The sequence below is a fragment of the Amblyomma maculatum genome, chromosome 10 (assembly GCF_055883805.1).
Source record: "Amblyomma maculatum isolate TAMU_Amacu chromosome 10, ASM5588380v1, whole genome shotgun sequence".
NCBI classification, from domain to species: Eukaryota; Metazoa; Arthropoda; class Arachnida; order Ixodida; family Ixodidae; genus Amblyomma; species Amblyomma maculatum.
The window spans coordinates 79,276,143-79,303,267 of NC_139353.1; positions in this window are offsets into that span (position 1 = coordinate 79,276,143).

Consider the following 27,125-nt stretch of genomic DNA (forward strand, 5'->3'; position numbering starts at 1 on the left):
TTCTTTCATTTGTACATACCATGATCTTCTTCTTCCTCTTGTACATACCATCATCATCGTCCCGCGGCGCCGGCTCCGGCGCGCGCTTGGGTTTTCGCCAGCAGATTAAACGCTGACACTGCATACCTTGCCTTGCCTTCACGACCTTGCCGTCTGGACCTGGCCTTCTTTCACAATATGTACTCCTTTCATGTAAGATGCAAATTAATATTATAATTATCATAAAACATTAGTGAATGTGCAGAAAACGAAATACACTCGTTATAAGCAAAATACATTTAAAGAAGAAGAGTCCTGTTTTCACGTATATATCATTACAAGTAAGGAAGTTAGGTAATTTACAAGGGTAATTATGAACAAGACGAGTATTTTAGTTTATACAACCCAAATATATTTAGCAAATGTTACCGCCATTTTTATTCTTGCAAGTCGTTTACACGCTCCAATTTTGTGTCAGCAGTGGAGCAGGCTTCTAACATTGCTAACAGCTGCCATCACGTTATGTGGCGCTAGTGATTTGACAGCTTTCCTAGCAAAACTATATGGTTATTTTTACATGCTTTTACTCTAACTAATCCCATCACTCTATGTCTTCTTGAGACGATATCATGCTTATATATCTTCCCGTTATTCACAGTTACAATTTGCATTCGATCTTTATTTCTTAGCGCGCTGTGATGTTTGAAGTGATCTGTCCATTCTGCTAGTACGTACCTTGTACTCGAGTTTTTTTTCTACTACCCAAGCGTTTGTTTAGCTGTCGCTACCTATAAAGCTGAGAGGTAGTGGGAGGCTCACTATTCCCTCTCTGATCTTTTTATGCACAGGTCTAAACTGGTACTGAACACGTTAATGCTTACAACCCGGCTGTGCTATGATACACAGTGTAATCATCCTTGTTAAACTTCTATACTGCTTAGTTGTACTGCCTATGCTGGAACATATTAGAGCTACCTATCGAAAGTTCCTCCTTTATTTCGTACTACCAGTTCTGCCTTCAAGCATTCAAGCAACCATTCATCTGTTCCTACATTTTGCCTCCACTTGCCCACCTTGGTTTCGCAGAACTTTTAAGCGATAGCTTATACTGCTCGTTCGGTCGAAAATACTTTCGGCGTTGTCGATGATTGATCAATGTGTGATAGGCGATGAAAACTTATTTGATGAAATTATTGTATTTTTAAATTGAAGAATGGTGAGTGCAAAGACGTCAAAATGCTCAGAATGAAAAGCCAATGATTGGCGATGCAGATTAATGCAATTCCGAATTGGTAATTTCTCAATCAACGAATAAATGGATATAATGGTAAGAATTAAAAAAAATGGTAAAGGGATTTCGCAGGCGTCAATAAATGCCAATGCTTGCTCATCCCCAATAAGATATTTTAGAATGTGTAATTGATCCATTGCTCTATTAGAACGAATAAAAAATGAGAGTTGATAAAGGTGGTTCAGCCCGGGAAATGTACTGAGAATGAAAGGTCAATACTTTATAGTTCTAATTTACAGAACTTGAGTATGGATTTGACCAACGCTTGAATAAAATGATAAAAATTAAAATATTGTTCAGTGGCATTGAACTGCTCAGAATTTAAAATCGAAGCTTACTAATGCTAAACATCGTTGTATAAAAAAATAGAAAAATCATTGCATGAAAGTACTTGAAGAAAATATAGGGGCTGCACAACAAGCATAGTTCTGAGTAAAGAAAGTAATAAAATTCCAATTAAGAAAGGTGTTAGGCAGGAAGATACGATCTACGCAGTGCTATTTATAGCTTGCTTAGAGGGTGCATTCAGAAATAGAATTGGAGCAGTTAGGTTTCAGCGTTAATGAAGAATATTTTATTAATTTGAGATTCTTTAATGATATTGCCTTGTAACTGAGCTGACCAGTTTTGACCTATAATTAATGACCAAGACAAGAGAAACAGAAATGTAGTCGTAATGATTAATATGCGAGAAGGCTAAGGTAAAGCAAGAGCACTTCAAAATAAGTAGCGGTGCGCAGGAAGTGGTAGGCGAATATGACTGCTTGGTGCAGGCAGCAACTGAAAGGGAAAAGAACATGAAAGGGGAATAGCTAGAATGATCTTGGGATAGATGGCAATTACATCGTACTCGCACATTATGGCCAGCAGTTCACCAGCATCGCTCAAGGGAAAAGTATATAACAGCTGAACCTTATCGACACTCGTGTAGGGTGCTTAAACATGTCAACTTACGAAAAGGGTACTACTTTATTTGAGGACAATTCAGGTGGTTTTGGAACAAAAAGTTAACATTGTAACGTTAAGAAATAGGAAACGTGCAGAGTAGTAAAAGAAATAACTGGAATTATTCACATTTAAAATCAAACTCCAGACGATGAAATGGGCCTAGGCACGGCATAACGTGCGAAGAATGAATAATCGGTAGTTTCTAAGAGCGACCATTTGGATTCCAAGAGAACGAGAGCGTAGCAGGAGGCGGCAGAAAATTAGGTGGGTGGATGAGGTTAAGGAGTTCTAAAGGGTGAAGTGGATGCTGCTAGCACAGGACCGGGTTAATCTGAAGTAAATGGCTGACGCTTTCGCTGTGTAGCGGGTATAGTCCGTATAACGATGATGATGATTTCCACTGATTTTTAACACAATAATGCCCCAATTTTTACAGCTAATGTTTATCTCTAAGTTTGTGTTCTTCTTCCTTCCCATATGGATGTCGAATGAGTTGTGATTTACTTTGGCTTTATTGTAAAACTGCCTTATCTCCGTAAAGTAAGCGCAGCAGGCATGGTTTTATTGTTAGTACTTGTCGACAGCACTGTAAATTGTACGCAGCTCAACTTTCATCTACCGTGCATAACATCCCTCTTATATCAAAATGAACAAGATAGGCGCCAAAAGCAGCCTTGTTGTAAATCGCTCTTTCTGCTCACTTGCTTCCTACTGGATGGTAGCCATTCCAGCTGCGCCCAAATAGTCCGTTGTATTTTTTTATACCGTAAAAAAAAACTCTCTATATCGTCGACTTCTATTTATGGCTGAGTTAATTGCAGAATACGCTTGGGCTTACGTTGTAACATGAACCTGTTTTGTCTGAAAATACAACCGTGCAACTGTAGAGACATGTCTGGCGTAAAGCTATTTCTATATTTTGCGTTACTTCATACAGCTCGCCGTATAAAGCTCTGTAGTGTGTAAAGCTTTTGTTCCTTTTTCCGAGTATTCCGTTTTTCTATGACCATGCCTGCGGGTAGGCTTCGCGAACCCGCGTCTAATACCTATATATATAACCTTGTTACTCCTGTAGGTCTGTATAGGTTAAAGGGGGAAGGCGGAGGCTTTTCAACTTTACCTTTAAAAACTAAATATACACTACAGTGCAGGGAACTTTGAATGGACGTGCTCTACAGCTTCAACAGCGCCTCCTTTCTTTGTGGCCCAGCTGTGCAATCAACCTCAGCGAATAGCAATCAGGCCGGTTTTCATCCTGTGAGAAAAATTTCCGCCCGCTAAATCCTATTCAGGTTCCCTGAAGTTAACTATTTGGTCTTATGTTGGTTGCAGCAGAATCTGTTGGCTTGGAAACACACCTCCAGATGTCTTAATGTTTTAGCGAATTAAAGCCACGCTTCCTTTATGACTGCTGCGATTATCGCTCTGGATAAAGCAGTGCATGTTCTTTGCAATTTATTTAGCTCTATACTTTGGATGTACAGCTACGATTGTCAGATTTGGAACTGAAAATACCTCTTTGTTTGAATGTATTTGCCCCTGCTAGGAAAGTTAAAAAAGTCGCTTCAGAAACACACAACGGATAATAATGGCTTCTATTAGGTTTTTACATTCGTCCCACAAACACTCGTAATTTATATGACACCACTCTTGGTGAATATCGCTACTGATCTCCAATATATGCTCGTCAGACATTTCAGATATTATGAGTGTTATGTGAGGATTGTGGATTTTGGTCAATGTCGCGCTTCGTCTGGTGCCAACAAAGAGAAGCGGTTATCCTCATCTGTTATAAAGTAAAAACAACCCCGCAAGGCAGAGAAAACAAGAAGATCACTCAGGTATGATCTGGATCAAATTCCATCAGAATACGCTGTGGAAGGGAGGAATCGATTTCAAGAATTAGATTTTGAAGAGATGTGGACTGATGTTCGTGATGTAATGCAAGAAGTTGCTACTAAGGTAGTTCCAAAGAAAATGAAATGCAAGAAAGCCAACTGGTTATCTGAAGAGGCTTTGCAAATAGCTGAGGAAAGGAGGATGGCAAAAGGTATGGGGGAAAGAGAAAGATACAAAGTTCTCAATGCGGATTTTCAGAAAATAGGAAGAAATGATAAGAATTCCTTCCGTGGATATACAGCGCCAAGATGTTGAGGACAACAACCTATTGAGGGACACAAGAGCTCTGTATAAAACAATCAAATATATCAAAGGAAGCTTCTGCGCTAAGCTGGGCGTGATAATGGACAAACGAGGCAGGGACCTCACTCAAGCCTTAGAGATAAAGAAGAGGTGGCAAGAACTGTACAAGAAGGACCAGGATGGGCAAACCCAACATAAGATGGCTGTGATTACTGATCTCAAGCCGGGCATCCTGAAGAGTGAAGTTGAATGGCCTTAGCCAGCCTCGCTAAGAACAAAGCTAGCGGAATTGATGGGTTCCAGCTGAGTTGCTTCAAAACCTTACCGATGACGCTGTTAACGCTCTGCATACATTATGTCAGCAAATTTGGACACCCCTGCAGTGGACCACAGGATTGGATCAGGTCTGTTTACGTCCCCATTCCAAAGAAAGGCAGTGCCAAAAATTGTTCCAAGTACCGCACGATCGCGCTTATTTCCATGGTAGCAAGGTCATGCTGAAAATCCTCCATGCAAGGCTACAGCATTATTTGAATCGGGTGGTGCCGGACGTGCAAGCTGTGCTTCGCAAGGAAAGAGTAACTAGAAATCAGATTGCTAACGTTCGCTGGATCATGGAAAAGGCAAGAGATTTCCAGAAATACACCTACTTCTGCTTTATCAATAATGCGAAAGCCTTTGGTTGCGTATATCACAACAGATCGTGGCAAGCTCGCCAAGAGGTGGGAGTTCCAATTCACCTCATTTGTCTCCTCAGGAGCCTGTATGAAGGCCAAGGGGACAGTCAGAACTGAGCATGGTCTTACCTATGGGTTCCCAATTGAGAAAGGAATGAGACAAGGCTGCATACTGCCGCCCTGCTTAGTTAACCTATATGCTGAGTGCATCATGTGCAAGGCCAGTCTGGACGAGTCTTCAGCTGGAGTGAAGATTGCTGAAAAACGGATCAACAGCCTTAGAAATGCGTATGATACAACATTAATTGCAGAAAGTGAAGTGAAACTCAAGATACTTCTGACGCGCGTAAAAAGAGAGAGTGAGAAGTTGGCGCTTAAACTGAACATTAAAAAGACAAAAATTATAGCGTCTTGCCCTATCAAGTCCTGGAACATACAGGGACAAGAACTGGAAGCTGTGACAGATTTTCTCTTCTTGGGCTCCTAGATTACCCCGGAAAGTAACTGCAGCCATGAAATTAGGAGGGGACTGCTTCTGGGAAAGAGAGCCATGGGTAGCCTTGACGGCCTAATAAAGAGCAGACATCATACTGACAATCAAGATCCATATAAATCGTGTTAGGGTCTTTCGAGTTGTGATGTATGGAGGCGAGAGTTGGACTGTGAAGAAGGCTGACAGCCGAAGAATTGACGCCTTTGAATTGTTGTGCTGGCAGAAAATTTTGGGAGTTGCTTGGACTGCCAGAAGATGAAATCAGTCAACAAATTCGATAATAAGTCGTAACTTCTCATTGAAGGGTCAAATTCTAAAGGTAAAGGTCAGCTAGTTTGGTCATATGATGAGAAGAGAGGAGTCGCTGGAGAAAACTTTGATGCTGGGAAAGATTGAGGGTCACAGGAGAAGGGGTAGGCAGAGAACGCGATAGTTAGATGGCATCCTCGAGGCGCTGAAGATGAAGCTATGTAATATTATGAAGACAATGGGAGACCAGAAAGCTTGGCGTGATATGGTCCATAGGGTCACAAAGCGTCGGACACAACAGAACTGAACTTAAACCCAAATTTTACTTTATTTTGGCTTGATGTAGCTTCAATGAGGAAAATATATATAATCATCTGTTGTTGTCTGAGGGGATGGAACGAGAGAAATCAAAGGTCGCATAAAAATATTTATTTCATTATAATAGCCCAGCTTTGAACGAGCGGACTATTAATGCGATTGAAAAAAGTCCAGCTTATCGAAATCAACACGGAGCAGAGTGGCAGAAGTAAGACATCCGATGCTAATTGCGAAATTCCTACGACCAATTTTAGAGTACAACCTGACCGTTTGGTTCCAGCACACAGCAATTAACATAGAAAAACTAGAAAAAAATACTAAGAAAGCACTGCGGTTTCTGCTTATTAAATATAGACGTACTGACTCCCCAACTTACCTTGCAGCCATCTCAGGTCTTGCGACACTCTCAATAAGAGCAAACCACTCCCGTTTGACATTTTTGTACCAACTATTGCATACCAATTTTAACATCAAAGTGTCAAAATATAGTTACCCATCACAATCTCGATTTATTTTCTTCATCCGGCATCCGAAAATAGAACAAACTAGATTCTTCCATCACCCATGCTCCGACACTAGCAACGTTCGCTACACAGATTGAAACCACTTTTTCTGCAGAGTAATGCCCTCAATTATTCCCAAGGGGCTCTGATTATTTACGTACCTTCACCTTTTCCTTACTTTTTGTACTAAACAGTTCATAGGCATTCACGTAGTTTTAGTTGGTCCGTGCAGGCTAGAGTATCAGTTCTTTGGTACTGATAGAGCCATCTTTATCTGATAATCTGATCACGGTTTGCTCGTCTTGGCGTCTACTTGTTACCTGCATGTTGTTCACTGCTAACACTGGTTATTTCTTGTTGGTAACATTTTCAAAAGGCGCTTGTACATTGTCAGCCATGTGAAATATTTTGTATTATCAGATTTACTTAGACATGCGTTATTGCCCTATTGTGCATACTACTTGTTGTTTGTGTTCAATGTAAATGTTCTGTATTCCCACTCGCTTGAGCCCCGTAAAGGGGCCTGCAGTATTGAAATAATAAAATCCCAAATATACCAAGGAGCAGAGAGTACAAAACAGAGCACATAATACTAACAAATCCATGAGCACAAGCCATGTTGGAACAGTTCTTTCAAATTATATAAGCCCAACCGGGTAGTGACTGAACGTTTATATTGGGGGAGTAGTAAAAAGTTCAAAGGAGAGACCAGGGCCCTCTGTAAATATTTTTGCTGGCGAGGTTTGCTATAAAAAACACACCACGTATGAGGAACTAAGCATAGTCAATGGTGTTATTCTAGACACATAAAGTAATTGAAATATCTATTTCAGTGCTTTCACGGCCTGTGAAATCCTTTTATTGCCGAACTAAGCACTAAGCACTCCATCCTTCAGTTCATCTCGAGCCACCCATGCTGCCTTGCTTACATCATTTCTGGAACGCCCGTCGGGGTGGTGCAGTGGTTACGGCGCTCGACTACTGTGCCCAAGGACGCGAAATCGAATCCCGGCCTCAGCGGCTCCTTTTCGATGCAGGTGAAAAGCAAGGTGTCCGTGTGCTGTGCGATGTCATTGCACGTTAAAGAACCCCAGGTGGTCGAAATTTCTGATGTCCTCTACTACGTCCTCTCGCATAGCATGAGTTGGTTTGGGACATTAAACTCCACAAACCAAACCATACCATTTCTGGAACGTTTACGAGGTTGAATTAGCGTCAAAGTCCTTATGTCTCTTCAAAGCTGTATTTTTGTAACGTGAAGAACTGGGCTGGTAGCACAATGCGCGAAAGAAAAAGCATTTTATTTACCTCCACAGCAGCATCTATCGGTGCGTGCTGAGAGAGGCGTTTAAAACTAGCGTCCGATTTCACTCAAACTTTCATGCTTTCTATCATGAGCTAACGGTGCCTCATTTTGACGTCGATACGAGAAGTCGCTGAAACAGCTACCGAAGATAAGACTGCCTTTTATTCTTTGCCTCTCTTTGCGCACAGGACAGCTCTGAAGATAACACTGTGTAAAACACTTCATTCCCAAAGCCTCTTCAAGGGACTTCTAATTAGGCACTCCACGGAACATTTAACATGATGTGAGAGCGCTCATTAAAATTAATCAGCATAAAGTTGTGGACGAGTGCGACTGCGTAGAGAAAGGCAGAAATGGCTGCGGTTAAAAAGCCGGAGCACGTTAGCAAGATGTTTTGCGAACATAACCTAGTTTCATAATCAGTGTGGTTAATTGCGTTCTTTAATACTTCGGCAAACAATAAACCTCTTATGCCTTGAAAAGGGTTTTATTTATTTTTACTTCATTAAGCACTTCGAGTGAACCTTTCAAAAGCATGTGGCTAGGAGTAGGATATTTTTACTCAGAAAAAAAAAAAGAATATTTTTTTCGCACGCAAGAGTAGAAAATGTAAGAATTTGAAGTGTACCTGTTTTGAAGCGAAAGCTTTCCTACGCTTTCTGCATTGCACACCTGCCTCTTCTTCTTCCTCTGACACCTGGCAAACTTCATTCATACCGGTACATATCTCTACAAATATACAGTATTGCCTTACTCAATCCCACACGGTCTTACAGTATACATTGCCTACCTTCTCCCTCCATCGTCGCAGATGCCCATCTTCTCGCCTACCACCCACTTCAAAATCCTCTCGACACTGTCGTCTCGTCTAGACCCTGCTGGTGTATCCTTGAGGTTCGCAGACATCCACAGAGAAGTCGTGCGGTTTCACTTTGTCTATACAGGCTCAGTCGTGTTAGATCATTTCATAGTTTGGTTGTTTTCTCCCGGGTAAGCAAGGCATTTATTGCTTTGATTCATGCAAAATGACGATGTTTGCCATTGCACAAAACCACGTGAATGTAAACCTTATTATGGAAGGCAAAACATTAGCATTGTCGTTGGAAATTTTGTGCGTACGTGAATAATGTGGTGATTTTTTATCATGCTTCACTGACCATTCAGGCCATGCGCAAGCATGGCGTGGCACATGGCGAATGTCAGACTGAGGTCTTTGCAAACAACGTCATTGATTAATATTAGTTGAATGCAGCATCCGCCTCTTTTGCTGCGCCAATAACATGACTTTCAACATCTTAAACCGCTTGTTTACGTTGGTCTAGATTCCACAGCTAACCGTCACAATTATTTTTTACCGCTTTTTCTTCATCTATCGACTTAAGGCGCCATACTGAACAGCCGTTTGTTTTCACAGCCTCTGTATTCCGTCTACCGCATCTTTTAGCCCGCTGGGGCTTGTTTTTTTGTCAGCATTGTGAGTCATTTAATTAGTAACTCTTCCCGTCAAAGTTATAGTCTAAGTCAATGGCGTGAAATCGATAATGACCTCGTATGGGTCACAATACAATGGCGCTACGAGCCGGCTTTTCCCACATGGGAAAAGCCGGCTCCTCATTACGAAGATTAATGGCTTTCTTTGGACGCTCATTAAGTTTCAGCTGCATCGCAAGGCAGAAATAGCTGGAAGTGAAAGGGCGTTTCGTGGAACTATTAGGTCGAAGAAGGAGAGGCCTAATGGGTGATGAAAGATTCCCTCTTTCAGCAACCGCCATGATCTCTGAAGCCCACTTCCGCACCACCTTATCTCTACTCCTCTTGACCTGCTTCTTTTCTCTTTTTACCTCGCCGTGACACAACCCCCGCCCCACCTCCATCTCCTTTGAGAACTAAGCCTTCATCCTTCGACCCTTCATGTAGTCCGCAGTTTCTTCAAGAATTTCTGTAGAATCGTAGTTCTTCATTGCTTTGTATGATAGAGTAGTGCTCTGGTGAACTAGAAGGCTCATAATACGGAAAAAGCTGCTAACACGGCTATTGGCGACACCTCTGTTATCTCGGTGACCTAGCGTGACACCTTTTAAGAACATTTCAGATAAGACAACAAAGAAGATAAGCTCCTGGTCATCACATATGAATATTACATGACCAGGCAGTAGCCAATACATTTGCCACAAACATTTGTCGACCTTGTTATTGAAGCATGTATGCTGTTTCAAGCGCTTAAGAATGAAGGTGCTGTCCTCTCTCCCCCTCGGCTGGGAACGCGTGCTAGAATTTATGGTGTGTATCGTGCACCCATCGGACCCCTAGCTCTCGCGTTTAGCCGTGCGGGATATGGCCGTGTCGGATCTTCAAAGGCTCAAGGCGGAGGCAATGCACCGCTGTGGTCCGCTTTAGGTAGACGACCCGTTAGGCTGTTCCAACTGGATAAAAGATGTAGCCGCGTATAACTATCTTGCTTCCTATTTTTAACTTTCTTCTTGAAGAACCAAGGTTAATAAGCCTCAAGGGGTCGAAATGTCCGGTGCCCTCCACTATGGCGTCTCTCATAGCCCGAGTTGCTTTGGGACGTAAAATCCCAGAAACAATATCTTATCTTCTTTACATGTTCGTGTTTCTCTTTCTGCACTCATGTGTTTTCTTTTTCTTCTGGCGACGAAAGGCTTCCATCATATGGTGAATCCCAATGCGCAGCGCCAGAATTGAATATAAATTAGGCGTACAGATGGCGGGCGCAGCAGCGTTTTCCAGTCCGTTGTTTTTACTGTACGCATGTTGGACCGCAGGGCTAGGCCTCATAGCGTGAGTAAGGTTTTCTTTTGACACCTCCCCTTCCACCAACTGCTCTGCCACGAAACAAGGAGGGCGGATCGAGTTGAGAGCCGAACACTACACTTCTTCCGAAGTTCCTTGTAGGTCATAACAAGATCGAATAGAATCTAATCGAAATTGTCTTCTTCAATAATAAAAGAGCAAAACAAGTCGCTTGCATTTTGTTTATAAGGTGATCTTAAAAGTGAGTGGAGACATACATTTAGCACTCTGACACAATATCGAGCCTGCAAAGCTATCACGTATTCATCAATCGGGCATATCCTGCTAACTACAACAGTTCAGAAGTCGCTATGCACTTCGCGGGGAGTGTCATCTGAAGCAGACGTTTTTAACTCTGAAATAAAATACGAACCTTAAATACGAACCTTGGTAACCAGCATTAAATAAATTTACGCCGAATGAAAACGCTCGAGTACATCGGAAAAGTGCCTGAACAAGCGGATATGCTAAATTACCTACCAGCACCTGGCCTGATACCATAGAAGTGGTATACATGCAATTATAATTGATACATGAGATTGTTGATGTTAAAAATGCTAGAATTCTCCTTATAGATCGTGAACGTCAAGCGTACTAACGAAGTACGAAAGAAGTAGGATTAGGAAGATGATGCCTCAAAATAAAGACGCAGTTTAATCACATTACTACCAATATTATGTTTTCCTCTGTGAAATGTAATGTGATGCATTAGCATGCGTCGGGTTCATTGTGCTGATTAATTTTGATATGAACTCTGCCTGAAATCCGGGTATTATTTATCGGTAAGATTGATTTATGGTTATCGTGGCAGGCGGTAAAAATATAACAGAACACCAATAATTACACCGGAAACATTAATTAAAATTTGTTCACTACGAGAAAATATACTTCGCAAATTACAGCCAATTCTTAAATGAGGAAAAAGAAAGTAAATGATATAATTTTTATCTCTTTATAGAAAATAACGAACTCAAGGTGCATATTTTTGCCGCCACTAATTTCTGACAGTTGAGGCTACTAGTGAGTCCCCATGCCGCATTTATATACCAAGCTGTTTGCTGGCACAGTTTTCTTCAGTGGCTTCCATGCTGGCAGACAGGACTGCTCTATCAGTGACCTTGGTTTATTTGTCGGCTTTTGCTTTTTAATTTGCTACCTATTTATTCCAACGTACCCGGCCGATCAACGTTTTCGGAGTTATCAGCGGGGGAAAAACAAATAAATGAGCACACAGCATTCTGGTTAGAAACCTGGTGTTGCAAGGGCGATACCTTCGTATTAAGCTTCGAAGGTAGAAGCGATAGTTAAATATTTGTGTTTTTTTGTTCATGTGAACATTTCCTTCTATCGTGAAGAACTTCTGCGCCTCGAAAAATTTCTTTCACCCCTACGATTGCCTCTTCTTATTGCGACGTTTCTCCAAGAAGAGGTATAGTTAGAATAAAGTGGCCTTGTTTCATCACAAATCTCCGGCATGTTAGGAACCCTTTTCTTGCTCCGGAACCCCTGAATGGAGGGGGGAGCGGAGGGAGGGGAGAGGTCTCGGGCAGCGCGCCCACTTTCTCGCCGCCGCCGAAATTGCAAACTTCGCAGAGTGTCGATCGCAATCATTTGCCTGTGCTTTGCACACCTGCGCACAGCAATCCCGGCACACTGATTGCATTCACACTGTTAGAGTGGGGAAGCTGCGAACCTACGCTATCCCTTCAGCATTCCTCTGCGCACCTACAGAGGATATATAGCTCGCACCCGTGCCAAATCTGCACCCCGCGCAGAAGAATGCCCTACCATGCGTTATCTCATTACGTTATGTTTGCTCGCACGTAATCAACTAGCGTCATCTGCCGGTCCATAATTGCTTACATCGCACAACTGAAAAAAATATATTTTCGGCACTACCTGAAAATAAGCCTTCCAAACGAAATTCTCATATTACCACCCTTGTGTTCCTCCGCTCCTCCGCGCTTGTAGATATTACTCATAAAATGCTCTGCGATTTCGAATCGCCCGTATTGTTTTGACACGTGAAATCAGTTATGTAAGCAATGAATTCGAAATTCTAGTTGAACCTCCATAATTTAAAAGCGCTTGTCTAAGTATTCTGGACTGAATTAGTGCTTTGTCAAGTGCATGGAACTGCTTTGCATGGCCTCATCAGCCTCGGAAACTTCTTTAGTTTAATTAATTTCTTTTTTAACAGCGAATGTGTACACCAACGAGCAGTGCTGAACAAAATCTGTGAAATTATTTTTAAACGTTCTTTGTTAAGAAATTGTATAAATGTCGACTATAGTCATCTATCCACTAATCTTCTGTTGGCAGGGATTCATAGGTTGAATCTTTCTTTTTTTAGTCTAAAAGACGTCTCTTTGCTTTTTATGACAGTCAATAACTCATCATGAACACTGGACAAACTTCAGAAGGTGGGTATCGCTACACATGGTAAGGTTGCCCTCAATATATTATTAACTCAGTAATGTGTCTTGCAATGTTCCGCACATCCCTCACAATAATGTGCAAAAACGATGCCTCATTGACTTTTTATGGCCACTCAGCTACTGAATGTAGGAACTAGAAGAACTTTACAAGCAAATTTTGTCATGCATTGAAAACGTTCCATGAACGTGTGTATAGCAGTGTTTAAGGAGATTGCACTTCTTGCTCACAATCAGAAGATGTCAACGAAAGATGGACTTGTGCAGTATCCGTTCTGTGTCCATCCTTCTTCCCGTGCACAGTCTAGATCCCTGCGCTCTTCTGCAGGGATGCGGTACCAAGAACTGCGCGCCGGAGGACATGAGGAAGGAACAGGGCCCGGTTTTGAGGGGAGGGAGGAAGAGGAGTAGGGCATTGCCCTCAAAACTCCATTTCAAGATGGAAGCCATTAACGGCTCACGCTCGCGGCCACCTCTTAACACTTTAGTTTGATGACATCAGTGGTATAGTATGCCGTACATTGAAGTTAATGATGGCGCCATCAGTGATGTAGAAGCCCACATGTGGGGGGAAGGACGTAGTGGTTACGTCGATTACTGTGACCGAGGGTGCAGGGTCGAATCGCGGCCTCGGCACTACCTTTCCCATAGAGGCAAAAACCAAAGCGCCCGTGTGATGTGCAATAACAGTGCATGTTAATGAACCCTAGGTGGTAGAAATTTCCGGCGTCCTCCATTACGGCGTCTCTTATAGCCTGAGGCGCTTTAGGACGTTAAACTCCGCAAGCCACAAACCACCAATCAGTGATGTACCATGTCGTGCCTTCGATAGGAAAAAAATTGTTTTATAGATTCTATGGGTTTGTGACCGCTGCATGGTCTCTTGTGCGCCGTGGTCGATGCTCGGTCCAGGTTGCCACCCTAAACTGCTAGCTATGTGGGTCTGAGTACGAGAAATCTTTGCCTTGAAATATTGATGACGTCAGCTGTGCTGTAGTATGTCGTACCTTGAAATAAATGATGACTTCATTAGTGGTGGGGTATCTCCTACCTTGAAATGGATGACATCAGTGGTGTAGTATGGCGTGCATTGAAATGAATGACGTCGTCAGTGGTGTAATATTTCGCACCTTGAAATAAGTGATTACTTCATTAGTGGTGTGGTATGTCGTGCAATACTGCTCTAGGTTTCAGGCCCTACGCCTAGCGCGGACGGTAACCATGTCTTGCCCACGTGAAGCTGTGACGTCACACCCCACGTGACACTAGGTTGTGGGCTGACAGGAGCTGCCAAATTGGGTCTCTCGTTTCACATTGGACGGTTATGCCACAATCAGCCTGCTAGCACCCTGACATTCGCGTTACCCCTATAGGCCTAAGGCAGGCTCATACGGCTTTACATGTGGGGTGAGAAAGAAGAAAAAGAGAAGAAGAAGAACGCTCGGTCACTGGCTGCTAATCGCTCAATATTTGGTTCAGCAGCGTTAATTGATTGATTGATTGATTGATTGAACGTCCTTTATTGAATGGGAAGGCTCATGGCCATGGATGAGGATAAAGGGGAGTAGACAGAATCTTCATTGTTTAGGTCGTCACTCAAATCACATTGCACTAACCAGGCCACTAAGCGAGCCATACTTGGCAAATATCATCTGTGTGTTTAGATGTTTCTAGAGGTGAACGGTAGTTCAGGCGGTAGGGTTTGATCTCGGAGCGTCCAGTAGAAAACGCAGGGAAATTCCAGAGTAGAGATATGCCGCATCGAGTTATAGTCGTACAATGGGGGCACGTAATCATTTGCTCTGTATACTGACGCCAGCGGTCCATAATACCTGGCGTGTAAGCCGCATGAGCGATGAGCTTATTCAAAAAGACTTTTTAACTTCGGGTGAGGTGGGTTTTTCTCGTAAAAGGTGGGTCTGGTGTGGCCACCTGCATGCGATGCTGACTGAGGCTACGAAGACTGGTCCGAGTATAGTGCATAAGGGCAAGAGAAGGGGGGAGTTGCCCGCCCAAGGTCGAGTAAGGATGAAGCAAGGGGGGTGGGGAAGTAAATGTGGACATCCCACCTGCCAAGGCAGCCGCGGTGTGTGCCGCCGCATTGCCCCCTAAATCGTCCGAGTGACCTGGGGTCCAGTGAATTGCGAAAGTTCTGGCCGCGAGTTGGTCTTATGGTTAAACAAGCAGTGCATAACATTTAACGGGAAGATCCATAACCTTCACACTGAAAGAGCATAAAAATTTCTTTGATATAAAGAAGACCCCTTCTTGTAACCTCTCGCAGCACTGCCGACAAGGCAGACAACATGAATATCACCGTTGTCGGGCTGACCGGCATGGTACGACCATAGAATATACTAATCATTACCTGATGGCCTGGGAAACTTTTCAAGCATTTACATCATTGCTAAGAAGCCGAACACGTGCGTGGTAAAACCTTCCGCGGCTTTAGGAAACGCAATAGGTTCCCCTATAAATGGATTTACTTTGCTTTATGATCATTGAAGATTCCTCTGTTTGTTTTTGGTTTCACGCTTTTTACCTCATGCCTAAGTCTTGTCTTTTTCCAAATCCTCCGGACTATCAGAAAGGCCGCGTTTCGTCTATGTCTATGACCATTTGTCCCTATTGTTCCTGCTCTGAAGGTACAGAGGTTGGATCGAATGTCCCGCTTAGCATGCATCCTAAGGTTGTCGTTAAACAACGACGATAAGAGCATAATCAGCACAATACCTCGATGTGTATTTTTGGTAGCCTTGTCAAAATGAAGGTGAATGCTTTCCAGGTACCCTTCCGAAATATGAAAGAGCTACATCCAGGAGTAAGAGATCAGAACACAAACGCTGGTGATGGAATACGAAACCTCAGCGATGCATGCAGTAGCTCACCCTTAGTGGAGCTGCATCACCATATGTAGGCGTTTCAATTTAAATAATGATGAACTGCTGGAGGAGATACATTATTGTATTCAATTGTAACATTACAATGTTTACTCGCCTATTATGAAGTAGAGCTGAGGAGAAAACCTTTTCGTACATTCTCTGACTCGATGTGTCATAAAAAGCACGGCCGCTCGATGGAAGCGCACTGTGTGCGGCCTGCTGCGTCGCGCCGCCGTCAATGGGCAAGCGCGTCCTTGGGGAATTTACAGTTGCGCCCGCTATTTCTGCTGAGGGCGCCACTGTTCGGGGACACGTCGCCGCCGGGGTCACCGGCTTTGAGCGCGCGGTTTGCTTCCTTTCTGGGCGTGTTCGCCTCGCGTCTGCGTGGTAAACGCAAACGTTTCTGTGTGCGCGTGTGCAAGCACGTTAACGTTGAGACGGGATGCATTTGTTTTTTAAGGCAAAAGCCGTTCTAGGCTGTGCCTGTAATCTGTGCATCGCATCTGCGCACTGGTGTGTCAGTCACAAAAGCGGACTTGCACGGAGAGAGATTAAGAATGAAAATGATTGATGGTGATAGTTAATCAATAAAAGTTATAAATAGACATTGATAGAGGTAATGACTAATGCTAATGACTAATAATGGTTTATAATGCTAAAATGATTTGTAATGACCAGTATATCAAACTATGACATGTAATGTCGGCAATTGATTATAAATGAGTAAAAGTGCTTAGCGATGTGTGGTAATGACTATAATAGTTAGGCATGACTCATCATTGCTGTTAATGACTGCGGAATGACCAATATGTGAAACGACGACATGTAATGACCACTGCTGATTCTAAATGAGTAACCTGCTTAGTTATGAGCGTTAAGGGCTATGACTACGCAGGCAGACTCATCATGACTGGGAAACGACCAATATATCAAATGACGACTTGAAATGACGAACTGTGGCAAACGATGAGAGGCAAATGACAGGAGAAGGGTAGGCTTCCGCCGTCCTCCGCTCAAGAAACATCTAAGAGACCCTCTAATTTTCCTCGTTTCCTCTGACATGAAAGCGGCGCTGAGGTTAAAAAGTCCAGATGCTGAAGCATAATACCCTACCAGCTACCATTGAATTTGCTACAAGGGACAGAGAGAGACAGAGTGTAGTTGAGTCTAATTGGAGTAGACTCCCCGCACCACTGATGTATCGCGGGTAGAGAGAAAGATGAAAAAAAAATAGGATGCAAAAATAAATAAATGACAGATTGTCAAAAAGAAATAAAATAAAATAATTGTAGGAAAGATTGGGATTGTGAGGCGGAAATGTGAGGTGGCACCATCTAGCGTCCACGGCCAAGGGAACGAACCGGGATCAGCGGGCATTTATTCAAATAATAGAAGAAGAAAAAAAAAAGTTTTTTTTTCTCTTCCTCCTTCTCTTTCCCTTTTCTTCATAGTCTTGTTGCTTCTGATCTTGTATTTCCCTTTCGAAGAAGGCCTTTTTCCTAATCTTCACGTCTTCCTGTCTTGTTTTCTTTCTTCTTGATCTTGTGCTTTTCCTCTTTGCTTCTGTTCAGTTGTTTTCATTACAACATTCCTCTTCTACGTTGTGTTTTCAGACTTTGTCATCATTGACTTCTTTCGGTAAATTATTTTGTTGTTTGTTTATTGTTCTATAGTTGTTCTGTTGTTTGTGTTGTTTGTCTAGGTTTTGCCACCTCCGAAGCATGCTCGCCCCTCGCCAAAGGCCGCAGGGGTAACTTCTGGTGCCAAAACTGTGCCTAATCATATGATTTTTCCAATATTATCTCTACCATTTCGTTGATAACATGCATGTTGTTTTCTGTTTTTAATATTTCTGGTTTTCGTTTCACTGGATTTTTCCCTACGAGTTTCTCTAATTTTTTCCTTTGTTCCTCTGTCAGTGAACAGTCTTCTAAATAATGATCAAAATTTGTAGGTATTTTGCCACATGAACATCTGGTGTTATCGCTTATATTAAATCTGGCTAGATAAAATGGAAATCTACCATGTTCCGTTAATGCTTAGGATTGGTAGTGATCAGTTGGAAAATGTCCCGGAATATGTTTAACATTTTTGATCCAATCATAAGTATATGTATCTTTACCATCTTTGTTCCATATGATATTCCATTTTTCTAGTATTTCTTTTTTAAGCTGTTTTTTGATGAATTGCTTTGTGATGGGGACCGCTATTTCATCACCCTTATCCCAAGCTCCTTTTGCTAGTTCGTCTGCTTTGTCGTTACCTTCATTTCCACTATGTCCTCTTATGTATGTCAAAAATATCTTTGATGTTTTATTTTTTAGTAATTGTTGCTTTATTTCTTGAACAAACGGATTGTTACTATTTGGATTATTGAGTGATTTTAGAGTACTGAGGCTATCTGTTATTATTTAGTAAGTTTTTCCGTCCTTTTTATTATTGATATACTGTACTTGCAACTCGTTGTACTCGTTGCAACTGTACTGTACTCGTTGATTGCAACTGTCTCTGCTACAAAGTTGTTACTATAACTGGGGAGTTTAAATTGTTTGTACTCTAACATTATCCCTGATTTATGAAATACTACGAATGCTGCACCATTTTTTACTTCCATTACGTTTCCTTCTGCATCTTTGTTTGGAGTTTGAGATCCATCTGTAAAAATGTTGATATCTGTTTCAGTAATTTCTTCTTGGAATTCAAATTTCGGTCTTTCTGATGGGGGATATTCCCATATATTATGCTTATCTCCTATTTCTTCACTTGCTATTTCCATGGTTTCCCATTTGAACAGTTTCTCCTTCTGCATGATTGAATATAGTTCGTTTTCTTGTTCTATTTTTAAGGTAACGGGAGGAATTCCTGCTAGTATATTAAGAGCTACATTTGGAGTTGTTCGATAGACCTTTGTTATTAGAATTAATGGAATTCTTTGAATGACGCCTAGTTTCCTTTTGTTATAAACTCTCCCATCATACCAAACTGGGGATGCATATACTATTTGTCTCTCAATTGCTTGTAAATAAATTTTCCGTAATATCTCTTTTTTGATTCCTTTTCTCACTCCTGTGAACCTACTTAAATTTTTTGTTAAGGTTTGAACTTTATCTTGTATATATTTTAAATGTGGTAAAAATGACATTTTCCTGTCAAATATTACCCCCAATATTTTGAGTTCCGTTACTACTTTGAGTTTTGCAGCATCCATTTTTATGTTTGGTGGATGTGTGCCATAATCTTTACCTATTGTGAGTACCTTTGATTTTTCCGGATTAAATTTCAAGTAATGCGTAGTTCCATACTCATGTATTCTCTCTAAGATATCATTTGCTTTCTTTTCTAAGTCTCTTCTTGACTTGTATTTGATTGTAACGATAATGTCATCTGCAAAAGCTTGCAGATGTATTTCCGGTGGTTTTTGTATATGGAATATACCATTAAGAGTTAAATTCCAATAAAGGGGACTTAATGGAGAACCCTGAGGTGATCCTGTATCTAAATCTCTTTCTATGTTTCCCGTTTCAGTTTCGTATATGATTTTCCGTTGTCTTAACATACTGTCAGTTACTTTTATTAAATTGTTATAGCATTTCAGTAATTTTAGCTTTCCTGTTACAATTGTTGGTTTGATAGAGTTAAATGCGTTTTTAATGTCTAAAGAGACTATTGCTATGCCGAGATGATCGAGTTTTGCTTCAGTTATTTTCTTTTTGATTTCCTTTAATGATGTTGTGGTTGATGTTCTGTGTTTAAATCCGTATTGGTATTTTTCAAATAGGTGATTTTTATGAAGGCAATGATAAATTCTGTCTTTAATCAGTTTTTCGAATACTTTGCCTAGAATTGAATTTATTGCTATAGCGCGATATTTCTCTATTCCTATTCTTTTTCGGAAATCTCCTTTTGGTATTAATACAATTTTGGACGTTCTCCATTTCTTAGGAAAGTATCCTAGCTTTAGGCAGGAATTAAATAGGTTATTAAAGTATTTGCTTTGTGTTTTATATAATGTTTGTACGAAGGTAGTGTTGATTTTGTCAGGACCTAGAGTCACATTAGTTCTTAGGTTTTTTATTACACCTTCTATCTCTGTTGCAGTGAACTCTTTGTCATCTATCAAACTATTGTAGTCTAAGTCATCCGTTCCATCTGCGTGATCTTCTGTCTGGTTCTTTTCGTTTCTTCCTGTTTCAAATAAAGCATCCAAAATGTATTCAATTGTTTCCGTAAAAGTGTTTGTTTGCTGTCCATCTGGTTTTACTAAACTTTGAATCTGGAGTGGAACTTTCAATTGTTTTCTCGCTATTTTATACGGGAGTGTAAACGGGTTTTTCTCAATTTTTTGACAAAGTCTGTCCCAACTTTTATCTTTCGCATCTTGGAACATATTATTATACACTGTGTGTTCTCTGTAGTATTCTTTTTTTTTTTTAAATTTGCCTCAGTTCACCTTTTGCTCTCTGTTATCTTCTCCTCATGGCTCTTATTCTTTTCCTTTCTACTTCAAGGTCAACTGACCACCATGAATTTAGTTTATGCTTACTGTCTTTTAGTTTCGTTTTATATTTATTTTGTAGTGTTTCAATTTTTTCGTATAATTCTTCGACGTTATTATCAATTTCTTCTGGGGTTTCGAGTTCAAATGTTTTGTTAAACCATTTATCTTTGCTTAAGTGTTCAAGAATTTTTTATTTGCTTTTAAGGTTAAGTGATATTTTTCAGGTTGATTAACATTCGAGATTGTTGTTTGTATATAACGGTGATCACTATAATTTATCTCTTTCAATACTTCCCATTTACTTACTTCTGTTTGAAACTGTTCGTTAACTATTGTTATATCAATCCAACCTTTTGCTTTCGATGTTTTGAAAGTTGGTGGTGAATCTCTTTCATTTAATATGACGAGGCTGTTCCTGATAATGAATTCCAGTATTTCTTCGCCTTTATTATCATTTTCTCTGCTACCCCATACTGTATTTTTTGCGTTAAAATCGCCCATTATGATTATGTTTTCTTGCTGGAATTTCACTATTTCTGTCTCCAAAGTATTAATAACTGGAATTATGTCGTCATTCGGTGGGCAATAGCAATTGAATATTATAATTGATTTATTCCCTTTTGTGATTCTAGCTATTATTATGTTACTGGTGGTTTTAATTGGAAAAATTTGTACATTCTGATCATGAATAATTATTGCAGTTTCTGATTATCTGTAGATGCTATAATTTTGTGTTTGATGGGGAATGGTATTATTTGATTATTGTAATGATATGGCTCTTGAATTACTGAAATATTGCGCTGATTTTCATCATTAAATTCTTTAAGTGCTTGATTTGCCTTGAATGCATGTGCTAGATTAACCTGTATAATTTTTAGCATATTGCTGTCTTTTGTTACTTGCACTGTTTCATTTGATAGTTGAGGTTGTTGTGATGTGTTTTTAGTATTAGAGTAGCCTGCTACCGATGTATTCTGTGCCATGTTGTTGACGAGAGTTTTATGCAAGTCTTTGAATTATTCTTGCTTTCTCTTCTTCCTTTTTCTTCAGGTATACCGGACATGCGTATGAAAGCATAGAGTGGTGGACCTTTTCTGCTGGCACTCCTGCCTTGTGACACACTGGACAAAATGCCTGCAGTTCACAATCTCGGCTCTGATGCCCGTGTTGCCCACAGTTGTTGCATCTTGGGTCTTCTTGACATCCAAATGATCCATGATTGTAGGTTGCGCATTTAAGACACCTGTTAACGATGATGTTGTCAAAAACAGGTGTTCTAACCCAGCCAAGATTCAGTGTCCGCCTGTCTCGGAGTTCTTCGTATCCATTCTTGTTAACCGCTAGAATGACCGTGGTGCCATTACGACCCTGGTACTGCTCTTTCAGTTCGATGTCTTCAGGGTTGCACTTGAGGTCGTTCTGAAAGATGAGTTTGTCTACGACTTCTTCCTGCGGTATGTCTTTGTCGATGCCCACGAGCTGAAGCTGAAGGCGGCGACCCTTGGGCTTCCTTATGTCCAAGTTCTTCAACTTTTCTTTTTCTTCGATGTAGCTTTTCAACCGATCGATGGAATCGGCATCCGTTGATGTGATGATCACTCCTTCTTTGCCCGGCCGCAACGTGGTGTCCTTTATCTTTAGCTCAGTTGGATCGATTTCTTTCTTTAGAACGTCCATGATTTTTTCCTTCGTCAAGGTTTTTGATGTGACAATGACTGCCGTTGTTTCTTGCCTTTTCATTTCTGGCTTTTCCACGGGTTTTTGTATGGCCTCTGCATAACTCTGAGGGGAAGTTGGTCTTTGAAGCCCCTCAATCTGCCCTTTTAGAAATTGGTTTTCATGTGTTGCTTCAAGCAACATCGATTTCAGTTTGGACACTTCTGTCAAGACGACATCGAGTAGGCTTGCCGCTGTCTCATCGCCCTCTGATATGACTGAAATCCTACAGAGGGCTCTCATGATGCATTAATCGCTCTTTGCCATTTTTTTTTTAATAGTCTTTGTCTTCTCTCCATGGGGTACTTGATGGATCTTCTTTGTCGCTTGTGCCGCTTGCGACGCTTGCGTTGCTCTTCCCAGGAGTTTCGGCTCGAATTGGTGGTTTGTTGGGAGGCTCATGTAGCTTTTCCTGATTCAGTGGCTGCTCGTCTTTTCTTGAGTGCCATTCGTCTTCTCCAGACCTCCATTGTTGGTAGTTCTGTTCCTCATTATCCTCTTCGTTTGGCTCGTTGTCCTCTTCGTTTGAGTTTTTTGCGAGTTGTTGGTTCTCTTTTTTCCCTTTTTTTCGTTGTTCAATATTTGATGTTGTCCTTTCTTGGTCCTTTTCCTCTTGATATGAAGAGGTGTCCCTTCTTCTTTGTTTGGTAGTTTTCTTGGTCTTCTTCTTTTTACGGTCTCGTTTTGAGGTTTGCGGTTCCCTCGTATCTGCCAGGCTGTCGGTGCTTGAGTATAGAAACTCTTCTCTCCTAGTCATTGCGTATTTTTGAACGGTGCTGCCACGATGTCGTGTCTTCTTTCACGTTTCTGTTCTTCTGATTGGCTTGTCTTCAGTATTCTCAAGACTGCTTCAAAGAGCCCGTTTTCCAGCTCTGGGACAAAATTCTTTTTTTTTTTCTTTCCCGAATTCAGTCAAATCCGGTTACTTGTTCTTGTCTGGCCACACTTGTTGGTGATTAATTATAAGTTAATCGTGCAAACAACGTGACGGGAACACAGGAGAAGAAGACGGCACAACAGCGCTAGTTGTGCCGTCCTCTTTTCCTGTGTTCCCGTCACGTTGTTTAACCTGTTTAGTTACCAGGGAGCTGGCCAGTGAACTAGGATTTTTAACGATGTGTTGTGAAGCAGATGAACACGATGAGGTAGCACCAGAAGCTTTTCTCGCAGGTTATGTGGCGAGGACATATCAGAAAAAGCTACGCAGGTTTTTTTTTTATGTAAGCATGCAATTTGTTCTAAATTTTTCCGCGCTAGTCTGAGTGGCCTTGCAAGTAAAGGAGCCTGGGCATACAACTTTTGTTTATATTCTTGAGACTGTTTGAGCCGATGCGATAAAATGAAAAGCCGCGTTCCACAGAAAATCCGGCGCCCGCTCTGTCGGCGGAAAGTCGGAAAAAAACCTCTCTGGTAAGAGGCACTTTAGTTGGTGATATGGCCAGACACCTTTAGCGCAATGAGAACACATGACATGCTCAATGTGGCAGGAGCTGCCAAACCAGAGAGAGTCAATAAGATGTAAGGGTGAAATGGGAATTATTGAAAGCGGGACCCTTAGATCTCAAGTCAGGCACATTATACTCCTATAGGGCATGTTCGTACGGCTTCGGTAAAGAGGGGCTTTATATAGCTATGTGTAGGGCGTTATTTCATATAATGCGGTCGCTTAAGGCTGCATTCTATTGACATGCGACAGAGGCAGCAATTACGGGATACGGTGAATAAGCAGGTAGCAAAGTGCGGGCACTCTAACGAGGCTCCTCAAGGAGACTTAAGAACCCCAAGTTTTGTTTATCACTACCAGGTTGTTGCTTAATTTATGCGATATTTGGTAATGGTTTTGGAACGACATGTCAGTCGTGCAAGAGCTTGTTGAAGGAAATATGAGTCAACTTGACCAGTAACAGGTTAATGAAAACCAAGGACAATGGAGGCTTGATGTACCCCGCAAAGGAAGTAATCAAGCTTTGTCAGCTTACGAGCACCTTCATTAACAGGATGATGAAGTCTGAAGAAGTCCGGCGAAGTAGCAAGCTGTGTAAACTTTTGATTTCATCATTGTTTTCTCACTGTACACAGTACCTGCAGCTAATCTATGAAAACAATGATCATGCCCATGCTAAGGCGCTATGCAAGATATCGTTAAGTTGCTGCCCCCACTGATAGCGAGCTGGGCTGGAAATGTCAACTCAACAGTGGAGCGACGTTTATGGCTATGGCATAAACCTCTCTCAAGAAATGTTTTCCGTCTTCGATTGGTATAATTTTCTTCCTTTTTTGTGTGGCCATTAAATAAGCGTACTCGGCTGCTCGCTGAACCTCGGCTGCAGTTGCGCTCTGAAGCGTGAACATTCTTTGATCGCAGCTAAGAGTTTCACAACAGGAACACTCGATGCGCGTTCTTCCACTGAAAATTACGAACCAGAAAAATTGTATGGGTTTGCGAGCAGCCAATAAAAATAGTAATAGAAACTTTCGGCGCATATACGTAGCACCTTGAGGCAGACCGGCTCTATCAAGCGCGCTTACTTTGTCCGGTCATACAAAATGCGGGAAGCCATGACGGATAGCGTTCTGGCATACAAAGTTTAAAGTCTCCAACTGAGACGAAGATCCCAGGTTATCATCTAGATTTAACCTAATAAACATCTTCATATTTCCACCCAACATTTGTCAGAATGAGATAGAAAGGTTGCTTACATGTCGCATTCTCAGAGGTTGCTCACAGTAGGACATTTTTGTATAAAAACTGTATGCAGGAATGAGTAAATGGTATGAAAATTACACACGGAATTCGCGACATAGTTAATTAAGTGGTTATGCATTAGGCTACCATGGCAGCTGAACAGCTTCGAATTGTTCACAGCCTGGTCACATTTTCATGTGACAAACAACTAGATCCGAATGCAACATCATGGTAATGCGAGCTCTCCAATCAAGTGGCCTTGAACCACCGTCATTATAAGTTTTTCGCGGTACACTCCAGTATACATCCTTGCCGAGCAAGCGCTAAGTGCTGACATGGTCACACTAGACATGACAGTATATACTAATTCGTGTTGCCAAATTGTGTGAAGCGGAGCTCTTATATCCTTAGAATAAAAGGCTTCTACCACGCCGACGCCTCCCTTAAAGCGCAGCCAGGCGCGGCTCTCCGCGCGCGGCTGTCCCCGAACGGTGGCGCCGCGGTGGTGGCGACTGGAAGTAGGCGCCTCCCGCCGGTTTCGGGCGATGTAGCAGGCCGCACCTAGTGCGCTTCCATCGAGCGGCCGTGTAAAAAGTCTAAGTATATTCCTTAATAACATGTTAATACCATTTTATACACAATATTTTAAGCGCTGGTATGTAAGAAGGAGAGCAACTAAACCCTTACCTACAATATAAAATCCCATGTACGGCCGTTTCGTCATATATTGGTAAAGAGTGAACATGACGCTAGAGAAACGATTTATTCAGTCATGGTAACGAATTTGTAAAGACATGTCGAAAGCGCTAGCTCCGCCCAAGATGAGTGCCTATGTTCGACATGAACAAGGATGTAACCGAGAAGCGGATTTCACTCTACAGGCTTTCAGTGTTTTTCCGACGGCGATGGTTCGTCGACCATGCCTTACATGCGGCCATGCTTTAAATATTAGGGGAAATATATCCATTTGAAGACCTTTAGTACGGCTTTTGTGTGAATGGGAGTGCAAGCGATAAAGTAGCAAACACATATCAAAAGACCTTTGGTCATTGTCTGCCGTACACAGCTATCAACCGAATTAAAAAACCGCGCTTGAAAGTGACATGCTAGGAGCATTTTTAGGGCATTTTTGTGGTTGGGAGAAAGAGACCATACATCAGACGGCGTTGTTTTGTTTGCATAAAAGTCGCCTAAAATTCGCATATGCCAAAGGAAATCTCCGTGATTCACCACCAAACTGTTTGCTGGTCAGTAAGAAAGCAAGACGTTGGAAACTTCTACAATGATAAAACTCTGTCTCGACAATACAAGGTTTTGCATTGTTGTTTAGCAGATATAGATGAGAAATGTTACAGACAGAAATCCGCAGTACATCTAATGTTCTTTACAATTCAAACAATATCGCAATTTAGGGCAGTTATGTTTCGCTTCCATTTCAATTTGAATAGAATTAATTTATAAAATGCATTTGAACGATAATGAATAAAATCCGAAGGTTTCTTCTTTCAAGTGCATTCAACTTTAAATTTGGAATTCAATACTGAGCAACTAAATATGTTTCGCTTTCACCACAATAAAACAAATAGTCCAGATATAAAGAGTTCTTCATAAACAACATCAATATCGTGCCTTTCATTCTTTTTTTATTTCTGAGGCTTCATTGAATGAACGAGAGCTCAATGATACTATCACCAAGAAATGAGCGGGAGAGCGATCAAGTATTTCTAACCATAGGTAAACCAAATAAAATCTCAGGATATTTTGAAAAAGGCAGGCAGGAGATGGGAGGAGGCCAATACGGAGAATCAACAATTCGCAAGAATAGGATGCAGCAGAGGAAGGAATCGAGTGGTATTACGTTGACGCCACAAACATTTATGGCAAATTGTACATTCGTGGCGCCGGAGCAGAAAATGGCATAGATGAGCACAAATACGCATGTTTTTGGGTGCTCTAATTTGGGGTATTTCACTCTAACACAGTAGAGTAAGTGATTGGGCCGACATGTCAGAAACGTAGCTTTGAAAGTGCTGTGATGAGGGACAAGCAGTATCGTGCAGAAAGAGAAACTGAGGTCAAGGGCCCTAAGTGACACAGAAAGAGTGAAAAGCTTCACTTGGAAAAAAGGACTCGTGAGAAGCTTTCTAAATACGAGGTTTTTCGTTTAAGGCGTTTAAAGTGTCCAGAG